This window comes from Oryza glaberrima, chromosome 8 (genome assembly GCF_000147395.1).
Source record: "Oryza glaberrima chromosome 8, OglaRS2, whole genome shotgun sequence".
In the NCBI taxonomy this organism is placed as follows: Eukaryota; Viridiplantae; Streptophyta; class Magnoliopsida; order Poales; family Poaceae; genus Oryza; species Oryza glaberrima.
In genome coordinates this window covers 2,136,011-2,149,675 of record NC_068333.1, presented here as the reverse complement: position 1 = coordinate 2,149,675, position 13,665 = coordinate 2,136,011, and the positions used below count along the sequence as shown (strand labels likewise).

Sequence of the window (13,665 nt, the reverse complement as noted above, 5' to 3'; positions counted from 1 at the left end):
ATTGGCATGGAAGGCAACTGGAATTCAGTTTTGAAGACCTTGTAACTCTCTAGATCTATCAAGATATCTTGCCCACTGAGTGGTATGAGGCATCACTCAGCTGCATAGACTGTTCTGATACCTTGTATCAGAATCTGTGCTGTCTCGCTCATTGGCTTGTTCGGATTGCAGCCCTTTCCAATTGGTTTAATGTTAACAATTATCCTTTCCCCTCAATGGTGGCAACTGATCATCGAGTAGTGGCTAGCTCTTGATTTGCATTGTTATTTCTGAAGAAAATATTTGATTTGATGTTCAAATCGCATGATCAACTGGCTACCTTTGTGCACATAAATTAAAGAGGGGTCCAACTCCAGTGGATCTGGGCCAGATCCCCTAGAGTTGAGGCCAACTCCACCTGGTGGATTTGAATCGATCTCAGCCATCCCAATTGAATCCATATCTCTTTCTTTTTCCTGGAAGCCACACAAAGCCACACAGCCACACACATGTTTGGATAAGGTAGTAGGCTAGCAACAGCAAGAGCCCAGGAGAGTACGCCGACGAGCTTCTCAAGAACTCCGGCAGCCACGCACGTTGGATCCTCAACTCATGGCCGGGGAGCGGATGATTCTCCTCCCTGGCATCTTTCTTGATGGTGTCAACGAGGTGGTCCATGCAATGGTGGAGAAGGCGCCAACGGCGTAGAACTGAGCTCGGTGAGGTCGGCATTCGAGAAGAAGTGTGTGTCAGTGACGATGATGTCAGGGCGAAGCTCCCTACTAGGGATTCCTGCGCCTCGAGTTGAAGCCCTCGACTGGCAGTGCCAACATCCCAACCCATCCACCTCAAATCAAAGCTCAATAATTTGGGGAGTAAGAGGAGACCTCTCTGAAAGGTACTAGCAAATAGGTGTTTGTGTTTTTTTATACTACTACTATGAATTAGTTAATGCTCTTATGTATTGATATGAGATTAGTGTGCACGAAACAAATATTAAATCATTTGCTTCATCGTTCTTGTTATGCAATACAGATATGCATGTGTGATTAAGCAGTCAAACACAAATTTAAAGGGCAATAGCATCCAATTAATTTTCCTGAAGAACGAAGTGCTATAGCATGTTCATGAAGTGCGCACATCTCCATTGAGGTCAACTTGATTCTCTTCTATTTGCATATGTGGAAAAGTTGTGGTAAATCTGTGTTGAAACTGATCAGCAAAAAGATAGGGTGGATTGTGTGGGGAAGAAGAGTGTATATGTTTTTTTTTACAGTGTGGCGGGAGTATAATCACAGTTTTGGAGGGAATAGCTAAAATGGTAAGTATTTTCCCTCAAAATCTACCTGATTAGGGGAGCTAATTAGGACAGAGATTCGGTTGGGTGATCTCAGCTGTAGAAACGAAGGGATGGCTGAGATTGAGGCAAATTCACTAGGTGGAATTGGCCTCAACTCCAGTGGATCTGGAGCCATTAAGGAGTTCTTTTGCAGTACACAATATCAATGATAAGCGTCACTAGCATAAGTAATTGCAGTACAACCATATCTATACACGTTCATTGTATGGGTATTTTCGTAATTGATGTGCTAAAGTAGAAAATTACCCACCATGCTATAGAGGGCAAATAGGTGCTCATCACGATATCGAATCTTCCAAATCGCGTCGCTCTTCTTGGTCGATCATCGGGATTCACGGATCTGTATTCTTTGCCTTTGGGTGGGTACGGCAAATTTACCTTCTACCATCCAAATTTACTTCCATGGCAACGGAGGGAGCCTATTAGCTAGTAAAAGCCATTGTACATGCCTTTTGTTCAGACAAGAAACAAAGATGTACATTTGATGGATGATTTACCATAAAATATTTGGTTCATTCTAGTCACAAACACAGTGAAGGCTGGTGATGCAGGTAGAACATGAAGATTTCAGTTAGTCTTAGCCTGTATTTATTTACAGCTCCCTCCAGTTATAAAAAGAACTAGCATGTCTCACATACATATCCTCTAGAGGAGCTGATCTGTTAGAATACCAGTACAAGAAACTGCAGCTTGTTTCTGCAGGCATGTTTCAGTCGGTGTGATTTAATTCATTCAATTCTTTTTCGGTTAATCCCTCATCATATGAATTAAAGGGGATTAAGTTGAACACAATATTCCCTATTATATTAGTCCATGTTCGATTAATCCCCAAGAGATAGGGATTGGAGGGGATTTATTTCCCACCTATTATGGTATGAAATTATTCTTCTAAATTCACTCCAATATATATATCCTATTCAATCCCCTTCAAACCGAACATAGCCTTATGGTGTAACCCCCTCAGTCGCCTTCCCAAGTCCTCTCTTGGGATTACCTGAAAAGGTCCTACCGAGGACAGGAGGCAGCAGGAGGTTACATTACTCGTTAGCGAAGGCACATGCGGGACTTTGGCCCTGTTTAGTTCCCAAAAACTTTTCACAAAAACATCACATCGAATCTTTGGACACATGTATGGAGCATTAAATATAGATAAAAAGAAAAACTAATTGCACAGTTTGCATGTAAATCGCGAGACGAATTTTTTGAGCCTATTTAGTCCATGATTAACCATAAGTGCTACAGTAACCCATATTTGCTAATGACGAATTAATTAGGCTCAAAAGATTCGTCTCGCGGTTTCCAAGCGAGTTATGAAATTAGTTTTTTCATCCATGTCTAAAAACCCCTTCTAACATTCAGTCAAGCGTCCGATGTGACACACAAAAAAATTTCATTTCAACAACTAAACAAGCCCTTTGTTTCTTTGATGTTGCTTCTTTTCCATAACCGCAGGTTGGAGGATTTGTCCCACTGCTATGATATTCCATTTTGTATTTATCTTTTTTTTTTTGCTTGGAGCATCATTTTCTATGTTAAGCCCAGTGATGCAAAATAACTTCTACTATAAAAAAGATAAGAAATGTAGTTTTTTTTTCTTTCTATGCTCTTATCATCGTCAAACGGCTCATCACATATATACTATGTAAAAATGATAGGCACATAAATTATTCCTACGAGACTTTTTACAGTCCTTGAGGGGAGGAGGTACTAAATCCAGATCGTCTATTTTGTAGGACCTAACGGCTGCAAAGCCTCGGTACCTCGCGGTACCGCGTCTCTAGGAGAGGAGGTACCGAGAGATTTTCGATGGTCTGTACTTTCGCATACCGAATTAGAGGGGAAACGCCACCTCCATCCACCGCGCTAGGTGCTGTCCGGCTGTCCCCGCCGCAAATCGAGCGAGAAACTGATGCGGTAGATGCGCACTACCAGAGAGTGTGAAGCTACCGAGTGCCATAGTAAGTTACCGTGAGTTTTTGTTGGAACTCGGTAAACAAACAAGCATACCGAGTGAATTTGAGAAAAACTCGGGAAGCCAACAGAAAATACCGTGTACCTGCCTAACAGACTCGGTAACCTTGGGACCCACCAATTTTACCGTGGCACGGGCAGTCCCTTTTGGTTTGGCGCGCGAAATTTCCGTTGGCGGGGTGAACGAGACGCGCGGAATTTCCGTTGGCGGGGTGGACGGCGTGTGAAATTTCTTTGGCGCCTGACGATTTCCGTTGGCGCGGGCGGATGACGCGCCACATTTTTGGCTGCACAGTAAATTTTCGAGTGGCCCAGTACAAAGTTGGCCCAAATAGCACCACAAAACCCTACCCCTGAACCGCTCCCCCTTCTCTTCTCCATTCACCCCCTCCGTCGCCGCCTCCTCACTCTCCTCTCATCGCCTCCTCACTTTTCCCCTCTCCGCCGGCCTTGTCGCAGGCAGCTCATGCGACCGCGCGTCCCCATCCTCATCCCTTCACACGGCCGGTGAGCACGGCACTGCACGTCCACGTCCATCCACTGTGATTTGTACGCCATTGTCTAGCCGTTCAGCAAGGCTCCCAATCATCATCGAGCTGGGCATTGAGGCCTGCTGCAACTGCTTCCTCCCAATCTGTGTGGTATGCGTATGTTGATTGGTTCTTGCATCTTTATGCAAATATGGTTCTTGATTTTGGAAAACTACACTTCATTTTCTCTTTGATCTAGTAATATGGTTATATCCTAATGGGAGCTCTGCTGCATCCAGGTCCCCGATGCCGTGACGCACCCCATCCAGTTGGAGGCTGCAGCTGGTGCCGTGCATCCCCTTTCCTCTCGGAGGGACGCAGCATTTTTCAGGTTGTACTGATTTCTCTCTATGTGCCTGCAATTTTAATTTACATGAGAGATGCTCTGAGCGACACAACGAGCAGCACAAGCATGCTGCGGTAGCTGCAGTCGAGAGGCTTGCCAGCCGGCTCAGGGAGTTGCTGTGCCACCGCTGTGCTAACGAGTAGAGCAAAGAGAAAGAATGCACAACTCTGGTTTCTTAACTTCTTCTCCTCTTTTTTATTTTCTATTGCTTAATCTTTGGTTAAGTGTTTCCCCGGTCGCCAAGTTTAGAAACTGTGGTTAGAAATTTCTAGTTCTGTAGTGCACATATGTATTTCAATTATCACAAGTGAAGTTTTGAATTCTAGCTCATCCTATTCTTAGTTAATACTCAATTATTATTTCTCAGTCATCAAAAGAACAAAGTGAGATAATTTTGCAACTAAAAAAATATTATTACAGCAAAAAGAATAGTTTATTTTCCATCCATATGAGAGGCATTCATTCTAGATGAAAAGTCAAATTTCACATCCGTATACTTTGTTGATCAAGTGCGGACAATGCATAATCATTTCCCTCGATACAAATGACACTGCTTAGCCTACTGGTGGCTGTAGACCATGCATATCCTCATATCATATTAGGAAATCTAGCTAGCTTCAGTTCTGAAACTCTAGAATAGTAATGCAAACCAATTAATTACTTGATAACTTTAGTTCTGAAACTCAATATCTTCATAATAAACAGTGCCTTGGTCAAGAACTTGACAATGATTTTGAGAAGGTTGCCACTAGCAGGAATAGCGAAGAAATTTGCAATGACAAGGACTTGAAGCTTCTCAATGGATCATCTGTTCAACACGACGACAATGACTACAAAATCCTACTGTTCTGATTCATTCATAGATAGAAATATCTTGTTTGACGAATATTTGTAAGGTACACACTTCACTTCTTAGTTGGAGATCACTGTGCAAAATTGCTATAACCTATCTCCCAAATGAAAATTTATTTTGTGAACTACCCACAAGTAGTGACCTCTAAATAATCTAGTTGTGTTGTAATCTTATTTGGCACTAAACATGTTTTTTTTTCATAATTTCAGGCATTTAACAATCATGGCAAAACACTAAAGAGTTGATTTGTGCTGTCAATGCACACATTTGGTTAGTCGGCCACTAACATTTGTCTATATATTGCCTCATTGGGAGAGGTTGTAAGAATTGAGAATCATACTATTTCTATTACATCATGTGCAGCCAGTTTGTAGATCCATTAAAATTTTGTTGTTGTACCGTGATGTTCCTATTAATACTGGGAGAATTTGCAGCTAATGTTCACTTGACATGTTCCTGTGATGTATCCCTACGCTCTGCTTTTCATGTTTGCTTGTTGCTGCGTTTCAGTGTAGTACGATAATGAATTTTTGAAATTCCTATAATCACGTATTCAATGTTACCTAGTGTTAGTAGCTCTCGGTAAGTTATCTAATGGTACCGTGTGTTTGAATACAACACGGTAACATTTTATTCCTTCCCGTGAGTTCCTACCTCTCGGTAACACCCTGTTCCGTTTCCGCAAGCCGTCCTATGCCGTTCAATACATTGTTACCGAGAAAGTGCTTTCACCCGGTAATTTTTCTTGTAATACCGAGTGTACAGGCGTAGTCTCACGGGAAAATTTGCACGGTAAAGGTGCGAGGCTGCCGAGTGTCTGTTCCCGAGAGTCTGCTCTCGGGAAGCTCTGTTCCCGAGTTTTTTGGGTATGTTACCGAGAGTTTTTGGCACACAGTAGCTTCTCGCTCCCTAGTAGTGGCGGCAGCCTCCCAGGCGGTTCGTGGTCCTATCCTGATCGCTGGCTCGAGTACTACCCGATCTCCTCCCTCCTCCTCGGTGCTAGTCCAGCGGAGGCGGCGGCGGACGACAGCTGCGGAGACCCCTCGGATGGCGGGGGCGGTGGTCAGGTGACGGTGCCTACTTCAGGGTAACCTCAGGGAATTGTTGTGGTTATGCAAGTAAAGAGAGGAGGTGGTCACTGCCCAGCCCTGCATCATGGTACGAAGTTGAGGCCAATAGAAGACAATAGCTCCACGTCCAGGATGAGGCGATGGAGAAATGAATGTTCTGAATGATTGAAAATTCTTGTTGAGACTGGAGAGATGAATTAGCCTATTGACTAGGAAACATACATATTACTTATCAAGAACTTCATATTTTGGGTTTCTCTCATCCAAAATTTTCAACAAGGATGAACATGAGAAATTGATTTAAATTGAACTCCCTCCTGCTGGGTCTGCATATGAGGTGTTGGGCACTTTGGCAGAGTGGCCAGGTTAAATTCAGTGGCCAAGCTATTATGGAATCAAGACAGCACGAAGCCGCATAGGAGGAGCTCTAAGCACGAGCAGGCTCGACTCTCGAGTGCACAGGCGGACAAGCTCGAGCATGACGGGTGGCGCGACGGGCGAGTTCGATAGGTCGGTGGATGAGCTCGACGAATCAGAGCAATCTGGAAGGAGGCGAGTCGGAATGAGATCGACGGCAGCACAAAGGGCGAGTTCCATAGTGGCGCTACGTTGAATGAATCCCACCTTGGTGTGGAGATTTTACTTCCCATCATACCCTTTGGTAATGGACGGTTGGATATGAATGGTATCTCATGGTACCTCGTACCTCATAGTACCTCATGGTACCTCCTCAAGAATGGAAAATATGCTCATATTTGTTTTAAGTAATGAAAATGATTTATATCTCTGACTTCTGCCATGAGGCACATAGCCAGAAGAGTGTTCAACAAATAAAAAAGAGACATAGGGTGTCCTTTGAAAAGAACGATGCTGACATAATCAGGAAGAACTCACGGTCCAATGTATTAATATTAATATATAGCACAAGTTCTGATCCTGTATGGTTTTGTATGTAGCCAAATATGATGTATGTATACTCGGCATGAGAGGCACAAGGAATTCGAATCAAATACATCACACCATGTCACCATGTGTATGTCATTGAGCCCCAAAACCATGCGCCATGGCTGGCATGTAATTACATTATCTAGAAAATCACTGCCAAGATATGCCGGCAACACAGTATCTTCCTTCTGAATTCTGATCAAGCCCACAGTTTCTTGGAAGAGACCTGTGTTTCTGAATTGCACACCTAGACTATTGATCAAGAAATAGATGCAGCTCAATTGATTAACTCTCATGCGTTCTTCCCAAGTGAATTGTGTAGATCTCCACCACGGTTACAGGGTTGAATGAAGGTGTGTATTCTTATGTGCTTCCAGCATATATCTCACTATAATTGTAATAAACGCCTACTTTTTTAGATAATGGGCAGCTCCTGGCCTTTGCATTATAAGGTGAATGCACACGGCCAAATAAAGTACAAATAGGTACATAGACCCTGCAGTTTAACAAAATGATGACACAACCAGCGCCTAAGGATTACATCCAAATAAGCAAGTTTCAAACACGCAAGAGAGGAAACTACATCAAAATAATAAATGCCTACTGATCAAACTACATCCAATAAAAGTGAATTCATGCATAGGTGCTAGTTTTTTTTTTTGTCAATGTGTTCAACATACAAGAAGGTGATAAATAAACTACTCTAAATAGGCATAACACATAAAGTAGCTGTTAGGCAGTGTTATAGTGTGTAAAGCTATTATAATCATTATATGCTTTTTGATCATAACTCAATACATAGTTCATTCCACATTTTTCTTCTCTTATAAAGTATTAAAGTCTAACAAAAGATAGTTCAATTTTTCCAAGAAGAACGTTTCAACTAGCATAGGAAAAAGTACGAATTACACCCCAAACTATCACGGTCGACCGAATTACCACCCTAAACCTAAAATCCAGACATCGTTCACCACGAACTTTCAATACTGGACAAATTACCCCCCTCGACCCAATCCAGAGCGGTTTTGTCCTACGTGGCGTACGCGTGGCAGTTCAGTCAGCATTTTATTTATAAAAAATGTGGGACCCACCTGTCATACTCCGCTTCCACTCTTCCTCTCTCTACCACTCTCTCTCTCTCTCTTCCTCTCTCTCTTCTCTCTCTCTCACTCTCTCTCTCTCGTGGGTCGGTGGTAGACAGTGGGCGGCGCGGGGCGCGGCACGGCTGCGATGGTGACCATGACGAGTAGCCGCCCCCTCGGTGCGGGGACGGACGGAGGCAGCGACGGCGATGCGGGACGCGGAGGCGACGTCGGCGGAGGACGCGGAGGCGGAGGCGATGGCGGTGCGGGACACAGAGGAGGGAGCGGGAGGGAACTCCGGTGAACTTCCTCCGGTGCAGGAAGGTCTCCGCCACGCCGTGCATGCCGCATCCGTGTCCGCCGTCCACGCCTGCCCACCGCTTGCCCCCGCCTCCGTTCGTTCCCATGCCGAGGGGGCGACTGCTCGTCGTGGCCTTCATCCATCCGTCCGTCCCGCGTCGCCGCCACCTCCTCGTACCCTGCCGCCGCCGCCTCCTCGTCCCCCACCGCTGCCGCCTCCTCGTCCCGCTTCACCCGCTGCCTCTGCCTCCACGTCCAGCGCCGCCGCCACCTCCTCGTCTCCCGTCGCTACCACCTCCGTGTCCCCCACCGCACCGCCTCCTCCTCCTCATCCCCCCCCCCCGGCACTGCCTCTGCGTCCCACGGTGCCGTCCACCGTCGTTCACAGTGAGAGAGAGTGAGAGTGTGTGTGTGTGTGTTTGAGAGAGAGGAAGAGTGAGAGAGAGAGTGGTAGAAAGAAAAGAGAGAGAGGAAGAGTGGAAGAGGAGTATGACTAGTGGGTCCCATATTTTTTTATAAATAAAATACTGACTGGACTGCCACGCCTACGCCACGTAGGATAAAACCGCTCTGGATTGGGTCGAGGGGGTAATTTGTCCGGTATTAAAAGTTCAGGGTGAATGATGTTTGGTTTTCGGGTTTAGAGGAGTAATTCGGTCAACCGCGATAGTTCGGTGGGGGGATTCATACTTTTTCCAATAGCATATATATGGCACAAAGCTTACTCAACTTGTAGCTACAGCCCTTATTACATACTACTTGGGTATTGTCATGGGAGGCAATGGGAATCCAGTTTCTAGAAGGAAGATCCAATATTGCTCGACGTAAAACTCAATCACAATGGCTAAGTCAAAATGGAGCTCACAATATAGTTGTTGTTCGAGCTGTAACTTCCTTGGTGGAAGACGCTCCAGAGTCCAAGTTCGTCAGTTGCAGAAAGGAGAGAGAGGAGTCGATTCGGTGCAATTAATCCATCATGGTGGTAGAGGCTGCAAACGCGTCTTGTGCCAAAACATGGTATTGCTCCTGTCAAAAAAAAAAAACATGGTATTGCTGATTTGGCAATGTATTAAACAAAATTTTCATTAATCATTTGGTTTTCTAAAATATTACTGTTTGGCATAGTCACCAACTTGCAGAATAAGGTAGTCTTGTTCTTTTTATTGGCAGGGAAGTGTATGACGATAATCGGTGAATACCGAAAATGTAACGAGGGTTAGTCAGCTTGATCTGGAAAATAAAAGAATTACTGAGAAATTAGAGCTAAGATAAGCTAGCCCTGCATGTTCTTTGCTCGGGTTATTACTTTGACTAAATTAGAATAAAAAAAATCCAGGTGACACTAAGGAGAAACTTAGCGTCAATTATTCAAGAACATGGGGCTGGGGCATCAAGCAGAGCCGCAACACATATTTTAAAGGGTAGTTGTATCATTCTTAAGAAAGCATCATGATGTACCATATTTTTTAATGTAAAGTTTAGTACCTCCAAATATTTTCTAATGTATCAAAGTGTAAATTTTATGTACCTCGAGATACCATAAAATTTCTTTATTTTAAAAGCTACATCTATCACGATTTAAAATCCGAATCATGGTTTATTCTTTAAGGGCTAGGGACGCCAGTCCCATGGTTGCCAAACTTGACTTTTCAAGAGAAACATACTAGCCTGTTCCAAAAAAGACAAACCCTAGCTACGAACCTGGATATATGCGTGTTTCAAAGTTGAAACCATGCCTACATAAACTTCAGTTTCAACTTTCAGAGGAAGAATGTGCTTGCATGGCAGTCCATGTTCCGGGGCTAAACAAGATTACATGAGTCATAACTCACTGACGCGTGCTTGTGCGCATTTCAACACTCCATTCGTTGTTCAGCAGGGATGCGTCTTCCGAATTCGTGTACCCTGTGGATGGAGAAATACGATTAGTAAACGTGTATATATGTGACAGTTTATTCGGAAAGGGAGGCTTCAGGAGATTAATTTTGAGAATGCGATGCCACAAAGGTGATTGAATGGGTGTATATAGTAGGAACATTTTCCATGGAAGCTTTGGTTTAAATTAGGAATTTGCATTGCAAAAGGATACATGCACGAGCCACTGGGCTTTCACACGCACATCAAGTTCCATTCGCGCCAGTCACTTCTCTCCTTTAATTATCACTAGGTGCGTGAGCAATGTATTAATTTGTCTTTTGCAAAATGGATTCCAGTTCGTTTAAAAGAAAAATATTCGACCTGAGTACGTTTTGTAGAATGAGAAGGAAATGGAACCTGTGTAGACTGAATTGTCCTGACAACGAAATAGTTACTTAGCTATATGAGAAATCAGAATATTGTTCTTGTATTTTAGTTATGCTTAATTATTTGATAGATTGATTCAGTAAGATATACTCCATCCGTCCCTAAATATTTGATGCCGTTGACTTTTTAAAATATATTTGACTGTTCGTCTTATTCGAAACATTTAAGTAATTATTAATTCTTTTCCTATCATTTGATTCATGGTTAAATATATTTTTATGTATATATATAGTTTTATATGTTTCATTAAAGGTATTGAATAAGACCAATGGTTAAACATGTTTAAAAAAATTAATGGCATCAAATATTTAGGGACGGGGGAGTACCTGGCTAGAACTATATAAGAAAATTCAGGTTTTTAACCTCCTACTACAGGCCAATGCTTCCCACATAACATGACCGAAACATGAATTAATTACCGTGTTTAATTATAGAGTGGCAAGAAACCTATTCAGTTTGGAAAAGAGACAAATTTAACAATGTTCACTTGATGGGGTAACAGTGTTAGTGGCTGGAAATTAATGCAGTCTGCTTCAGAAATTTGGATATATGCCATCGTCAAAAGTGGGCTGAGCTGGCATGTCATCCAGTGTGATTCGATAAAATGCTACTATTAACATGGCGCCATGTTTGGTAGAATACATTTCTACCATTTCTGGACCCCCCCCCCCCCCCCCCCCCCCCGGGTCTCTTCACATGTGTGCTGATGGAAATGCGCCACTGGATGAATTGACAAACCTGGGCACATCGAACATGGCTGATGACTTGCCGCATCACTGCATTTCGTCTCTGTCAGCCAACTTTTGACGATGGCATACATCTAAATTTCTCCCATGAATCATTGGGGGTCACGAGCGAGTGCATGTAGGTGTACGTTCATAGTGATGAGGATGCACGCATTATGAGAGCGTACTATTAGTTTTGTACTGTATTATTTTATTAAAAAAAAAGAAACGCTGATGGATCAAATGGGCCAACATCTACGGAGATTTTTATATGGGCATCTGTGTGCAACTCAGTTCACCTTCATGGAGAATATAGATGGGGAAAAGTCCACAAAATCCTTCTGTGGTTTGGGCTTGTTACATAATCCGCCTAAAGAAGGAATAAGTTCATCTGAGGTCCCTTAACTTGTCAACGAATCCGATTTTCGTCCCTCGAATGGAAAACCAGACACAACGGGTCCCTCAACTATCAAAACTGGCTCAGATTAGGTCCCTCGGCAGTTTTGAGGGTGGTTTTGGCTGACGTGGCGTCTACGTGGCTAATTTGACTAGGTCTTCGTATGACGTGGCATTGACGTGGCGCTTACGTGGCAATTTGATCCAAAAAATAATAAAACCCGTGGGACCCACATGTCAGTTTCATACACAAATTAATAAAAAAAATGGTGGGGCCCACGTGGGCCCCACATGTCATCCTCACCCCTTTTCTTCCTCCTCTCTCCCCATCTCCCCTCTCTCTCCTCACTGACCGGTGGAGTGGGGCGGCGGCAACCAGAGGCCGGTGGAGCGGCGGCGGCCGGTGGAGCGGGGCGGCCGAATCGGAGCAGGGCGGCCGCCCGGCCGCTCCGCCCGCGATGCCCAACCGGACGGCACCACCCCTCCTCGCTCGGTAGTCGCACGCACCGCCTCCCTCCTCGCCCGGCCACCTCCGCCGACGTCCTCAATGGTCACATCCGGGTTGGAGCTGCCCTTCGTCGCCCGGCCGCCGAGCGCCGCCTCTCCTCGCCCGGCCGCCGCGTGCCACCTCTCCTCGCCGGGCCGCCGAGCGCCGCCTCCCTCCTAACCGGGCCGAGCGCCGCCTCCCTCCTCGCCCGGCCGCCGCGCGTCGCCTCTCCTCGCCCGGCCGCCGCGCACCGCCTCTCCTCGCCGAGCCGCCGAGCGCCGCCTCCCTCCTCGTCGGGCCACCGAGCACCTCCTCCCTCCTCGCTGGGCCGCCACGCGTCGTCTCCCTCGCCCGGACGCCGCGCGCCGCCTCTCCTCGCCCGGCCGCCGAGCGCCGCCTCCCTCCTCGCCGGGCCGCCGAGCGCCGCCTCCCTCCTCACCCGGCCGCCGCGTGTCGCCTCTCCTCGCCCGGCCGCCGCGCGCCGCCTCTCCTCGCCGGGCCGCCGAGCGCGCCTCCCTCCTCGCCGGGCCGCCGCGCGCCGCCTCTCCTCGCCGGGCCGCCGAGCGCGCCTCCCTCCTCGCCGGGCCGCCGCGCGCCGCCTCCCTCCTCTCCCGGCCGCCGCGAGCTGCCATCCCTCACCCGGACACCGCGCCGCCTCGGGGATGGGAGAAGGGAGAGAGGAGGAAGAAAAGGGGTGAGGATGACATGTGGGGCCCACGTGGGCCCCACCATTTTTTTTTATTAATTTGTGTATGAAACTGACATGTGGGTCCCACGGGTTTTATTATTTTTTTGGATCAAATTGCCACGTAAGCGCCACGTCAATGCCACGTCAGACGAAGACCTAGTCAAATTAGCCACGGAGGCGCCACGTCAGCCAAAACCACCCTCAAAACCGCCGAGGGACCTAATCTGAGCCGGTTTTGATAGTTGAGGGACCCGTTGTGTCTGGTTTTCCATTCGAGGGACGAAAATCGGATTCGTTGACAAGTTAAGGGACCTCAGATGAACTTATTCCCCTAAAGAAACAAGTAAGTTTGGCCTTCTTTGGAGAAGACTATCCACCAGCCTTTTATTTTTGGATCCCATATATAAAATCCACCAGCATTTAGAAGCTTGACACAATCACACAAACCAGGGATAGTGTTTCCTGGTTTTCGGTATTTTTTTAGATAATGGAAATGGATTATTCTCTGGCCTCTGTCCGTAGGCACACAGCCAAAAAGTCCAGAAGTGAACAGCAAAGAGATTAAAAAAAAAGACGAGATAGGACAAACCCCCAACTTCTACCAATAATATGATCTACTAAAATAATGT

At 45.8% G+C, this 13,665-nt stretch overlaps 1 long non-coding RNA gene across 2 annotated transcripts; it reads left to right on the top strand.

The window, feature by feature from the left end:
* The first annotated feature begins 387 nt into the window (after positions 1–387).
* Positions 388–5,505, top strand: LOC127783243 (uncharacterized). Of its 2 annotated transcripts, XR_008019257.1 has the most exons (4): positions 388–877; positions 1,015–1,131; positions 4,080–5,082; positions 5,249–5,505. It is a non-coding gene; the product is annotated as an uncharacterized LOC127783243 (long non-coding RNA). The 2 variants fall into 2 exon arrangements; XR_008019256.1 differs by lacking the exon at positions 1,015–1,131 and having other exon boundaries at positions 394–877.
* The last annotated feature ends 8,160 nt before the right edge of the window (positions 5,506–13,665 follow it).